This window comes from Miscanthus floridulus, chromosome 6 (assembly GCF_019320115.1).
Source record: "Miscanthus floridulus cultivar M001 chromosome 6, ASM1932011v1, whole genome shotgun sequence".
Taxonomy (NCBI): Eukaryota; Viridiplantae; Streptophyta; class Magnoliopsida; order Poales; family Poaceae; genus Miscanthus; species Miscanthus floridulus.
The window spans coordinates 52,337,323-52,342,792 of record NC_089585.1 but is presented as its reverse complement, the minus strand read 5'-3'; the positions used below and the strand labels follow the sequence as shown (position 1 = coordinate 52,342,792).

The window sequence follows — 5,470 nt, the reverse complement described above, 5'->3', positions numbered from 1 at the left end:
TCTTCAAGCATCTTCATCAGCAGATCCATCTTGGCAGACAGCATGTCTACATCCTTGAGTTGATGCATACCTCTACCTCTTTTGCGGGTCTAAAGACGTTCTTCATTTCAACCTTGGTTGGAGGCCATCTTCTCCACGAGAGTTGTTGCTTGTGCGATTGTGAGTGATAAAAATGCACCTCCAGCAACAGCATCCATATTCTCATAGGTGATATTTGTCAACCCATGGTACGAAGTCTACATGATTAGCCAATCCTCCATCCCATGGCAAGGATATTCTGAAATGTAGTCTTGGAAGCGTTCCCATGCCTCAGGGACAGATTCATCATGTTGTTGTTGGAAACTTAAAATTCTCCCATGTAGGGCATTGGTCTTGCCCGTAGGAAAGAACTTTGCTAGGAAGGCAATGGAGCAATTTTCCCATGTAGTATTTCTATCTTTGTTGGCGTAGAACCATTGCTTCGCCTTCTCCAAAAGTGAGAATGGGAAGAGGCGAAGTAACATGGCATCTCTGGTAACTCCTTTGATGGTGAAAGTGCTACAAATCTCCAGGAAGTATTGGAAATGAGCACTCGCATCTTCATATGCCTTTCCACAAAACTGGCTAGCTTGCACCATACTGATGAGAGCTGGCTTAAGCTCAAAAGCATTGTCTCCAATGTTGATCGCTGGTCCAATACGGATGTTGGTCGTAGTTGGAGCAGAGAATTTACGGAGAGTCTTGTAAGCCATGGCTTCAAAAACTAGTGTTAAGCTCCGCCTTGTCTGGTTGCCTTTCGATTCTAAAGCTAAAATTGTCTTGAGTTTAGCTTTAGTCCTCCTGAGTAGTGCTTCTGGATTTTTAACGTAGTTTATCGAAAGGTCAAAACCGGTCATACATTACCCTACATAAGAAACAAAAGTAGACAGAACAAGGGTAAGCTTGTTTCAGCAGGGGTATACGGTTTTCGCGATCACATCAATAAGTAGAAGTTTATCAATATTCCATAATTGCCTAGCTACCGTCCCCGGCAACGGTGCCAGAAATGCTTGTTGGTATTTATTAACATGTCACTTATTTAAGTAGCCACCTAATGTTGTTGACATTTCTTAACATCACTTTTGCTAAGTTGTCATCCCTAGCTATGATACCAGAAATACTTGTTCATACTTTCTAGCGTCACCTCTAGAATGACACTAAGAAGTACTTAAGTATTTTATTGTGACTAGAAAGAATGCAAATATGTATATGAAGGGATCTACAAGCGCACAGATAATTTACCATTGTAATATTTCACCCAAGAGTATTCCAGGTATCGTTATTTATATTTTTACCACAGGAAAGGACGGGCATATGGAATATATTGATAACCTATACATATGATGGAGAGATAAACCATAACCAAACTTCTACTCACAATAGGGGTAAGTCAAGAGATAAATATATATATGAATGGTAAATAATAATTAATAATTGATCACTCAGAGTACTCCTTTCTATAGCATTAGCATGACCAAGTAGATATTAGAGAAATAATTCCTAAGTCATTCTTAATTACAAGTCAAAGCGTATGTTAATTAGTGCAATTACACTTAATAATCATGGCTAAAATCAACTTCATATCTACACATAAGGCATATTACTAAGAAAGATCAAGAACAGAGTATGACTACCTTCGTAACTAGATCCTACTTGACCTATATTCGGGGAGTGGACTATAAAGGACTCAATGGGAGTGTCACATCCGAGATCTACCACATGGCCTGGAATATAGGGTGCATCCATAGGTAAACAACGTATAAGCACCACGATTACACAATATCGACCACTCACCCCGTGTACATTAGAGCGAGCGTTATACGAACTTATGCTTGAATATAATGATAATCTAGCTATACTAAGCATATAATCAAAGTAGACGATGAACATGATAACAAGGAACATGAATAATATTAAGAACAATGTCGAATCAGTTGTAGCAAACATATGAATAATGAAAGATACAAAAGAGGGTACAAGGGGCTATACCAAGCCATGCTCTTGACAAGATCAGGACTTCAAACAAAGCTTGCCTCCCTCTAGATCTAACCTAGCTACCTATGCCCTAAAATATGGTGGAGCTCTAAGGTTCTTCTCTGATTAGGGTTTCTGGATGATGACTTGATCAATGATCAGGGTTATGCTAGGGGGTGGCAGGGGTTGGTATATATAGGGGAGATCATCAATCCTGAGCCCTTGGATCAAACCGACTTAAAAGAATGGCGTAGATGCAAACCCTAAGGCGGTGGAGAACCGACTTCACGAGGAGGGGCTGCCATATTGGCCTAGAAGGCTGGCCGGCCTACAAGTGGGGTCAACTGGCCCCACCTGTCTGCACGAGGAGGTTTACCTTCTAGTGTCCTTTGGAATCTTCTGGAGTTGTTTTCGTCATGGATAAGCGCGATTAATTCTGACGTTTAGGTCCACCATGATGGTTTTCTAGATAAACCTTGCTGAAAACACAGATTTACCAAAACTTATGGAATTTGTTAGTTTAAACCCCTAAACCTATGTTGGTGATCACTTTCATGCATTATATTGACGGTTTATAATAGTTGTTAACTACCATCAACAGGCGCCTTGCAGGGCATCTCTGGTATTGGTGCTGAGGGGATTCCATCCGAAGACCCCTTAGATGCATCTATGGGAGCAAAATTGGGGCTGATTTCGGTGTCGAGGTTGCTGATTGTTGGTGTTGTTTGTGGAGCTCCTCCTCGGACCCCATTGGTATTGTCAGTGTCAGTGCTAAGGAATTCTCTTCTAAAAGCAGTTTTGGATCTGCTATCGGTTCAGGCATGTCGGGGCGAGCGATGAGGCAGTTGAACTTCTTCATCCACTGATCGGTGATCATGCGGATCTCCTTGGGACATGGATCCTCGTTGTTGTGGCGAGAGTCGTTGTCTAGAAACTTGGTGGCGCGGCTGCTGCATGGAAGGCTGGCGAAGGTGCTGCTCGTTACATGTTCACTGCGGGGTGTAGCAGGCAGCAAGGGTGCGCGCGGCGCAAGGCAGCAGGGGGCTGCTGCTGCTGTTGGCGACGGTGGGAGCCCCAATGTTAGTGATCGGAGCATACCCGTTGTTCAAGAACTCGTCGTCAAACTTCTTCTGCCAATTATCGATGACCTTGTGGACATCGTATTCGACGTCCACATTAGGGCGTGCACGCTCGATGTTGTCTAGGCGGACGTTGAGATTGTCGAAGTTCGTGTTGATCTTGGCGAAGTGGTTGTTCATGAAGGTGGAGAAGGTCGCGATCATGGTGGTGGTGGCCATCGGATCGATCTGGTCTCCGAATACCAGGTGTAAGAGCCCTGTTGGGAGGGGGCCCTACGGGTGCGGTGGCTATGGTGGAGGAGAGGTGGCGGCTAGGGTTTCGGGAGAGAGAAGGAGATGGCGCAGGGAGAGAGGAGAGGGAGACGCTGGAGAGAGAGGAGAGGGATAGGGAAGCCCTTAGGCTGTTCATTCTTGATTCCAGATAATTACAATGCCTTTATATTTATAGTCTCGGGTAGACTTGCATCTTAAGTAATCTAACGAATGAGGTCCTTATTATAGATTTGTACTCCTCTAGATCCTATCTAAACCGACGCCACATGGTACTGTTTGCTCTGGGCCCACTTCAGGCCCAGCAGGGTACCTTGGGCCTATCATTAGACATGACAGATTCAAAAATTCAAATTAAGACATGAGATAAACAAGTCAAAAAAAATTTAAGTAACAAATGTGCATAGAAAGATAATCACAATACCACTAGGCAGTAGCACTTAATCCTTTTTCAGCAAAGAAATTCTTAAATTAACCAACAAAAGCGTATAAGGAGGACCACTCGTTGCGTAGGCTGCTGTGGCACCAGTACTCGCGCCTCTGCACCGCCTCCGTCCACAGACCTCGCGGCGTGCCTAACGTCGCCGCAACTCTGCTTGTGCCGCGAATTCGAAACGTGTTGTCGTCCAATAGCTTACAGTTCGCGAACTGAGCGTCAGCTGTCAGCTGGTTTGGTTTCTTAACCGGTTCACCTGGATTAAAGTCTTTGACCTAACATTCCCGACTTAGCATGGTTGCTCGTAATTTTCTAAATTTATTTTAGGATTTAACGGCGCTATTCTTTTAATGATAAGTGACTTGCCCGTCAACAGCGAGGCGTCTGTGGTGACTTCATCAATCTCGAGATTTGTCAGTCCAACTCAATTTTTCGAAGGTGCTCATAGGAATAGGTTGTGCGTGCGTATGTTCATATGGACGAATGTGTGCTCATGTGAACGTTTGTGTCGGTAACGGGTCTCGAAAAAAAAAAGGCTTACAGTTCCCTGCTTAGGAGTTACGCCCAACTGTAATGCTGGCCGCTGGCCCATTAACTAAAGTTCGACCCACGGCAGCAAAGACAGAGACGGATAAAGGTTGGGTTGGCCCAGCGGAGCACAGCTTCTTCCTCCTCTGTGTCTCTCAGCTCAGAAGTAGAACACATCGGAAGAAAACAACCATGAGGCCCATGGATTTCAAGCTTGGTTGAAAACCAATGGGATTTGAAGTCAAACTAAGGTATGTCGACCGTCATATCTCACCGTGCTAAGGGCCTGTTTGGTTGAAACCACGAAGAGATTGCCTGGTAAAAATTGTTGCATGAGTTGCCTGTAAATGCATGCTTTTTTGTCTGGCCATGCAAGTTTGAGATAGATGTGTTTGTTTGGATTGGATGCATATGCCTGAAAATGCTAACAACGTTATATTGCATATTAGTTGGAACGGTTATGCTATGGGCACGGCATCCGTTTTGTCCTAACGCTTGCGTTGGTGGGCCTCGAAGCCCGCCCATACGGCCCAACAGCCAACACTGCCATCCACACGGACGCACCCATCTAGCGTTGCTAAAAAAATCACCGCTCTCACTTTCCTCTCGAATCGCTGCTACGCCTGCAACCATTCTCAAACCCACTCTCGAATCGCCGCCCGCCGGCACCGCCGCGGCCGCAACGCAGCGACGTGTTGCACCGCGCCCGAGCATCGCTGCATGCCTTTCTATCTCCCCACTGTCACTCACCACTCGCCGTTGAGTTCTCCGTGCCGACGCGACGTGGTCCATGACGACTGCTCCCGCGTGGCGTGGTCCACGATGACTGCTCCGGCGCAGCGTTCTTCACCGCGCCAAGAAGCTTGCCTGCCGCCATCCTCCCTCTCCACTACACCTGAGCGCCGCTGGCTGGCTACCGCAGTTCCCCCACTAGGTAGGTCATGGTTGCTAGCGATACCATGTTTCAAGTGTTTCAGAAGTATGTTTTTAAGTGTTTTAGAAGTATGTTTTCAAGTGTTTCATCTGGAGGTTGCGTATGTTGCAATGGCTATATACGCATATTGCAAGCATATGTTACAAGTGTTTCAGTTGTTTCAAACATATGTTTCAAGTGTTTCATCTCGATGTTGCAAACGTATATCTGGATGTTGCATAACATGCATGT

At 45.4% G+C, this 5,470-nt stretch overlaps 1 non-coding gene across 1 annotated transcript; it reads left to right on the top strand.

Moving 5' to 3' along the window:
* The first annotated feature begins 258 nt into the window (after window positions 1–258).
* On the top strand, window positions 259–365 carry LOC136462051 (small nucleolar RNA R71). Its single transcript, XR_010760577.1, has one exon. It is a non-coding gene; the product is annotated as a small nucleolar RNA R71 (small nucleolar RNA).
* The last annotated feature ends 5,105 nt before the right edge of the window (window positions 366–5,470 follow it).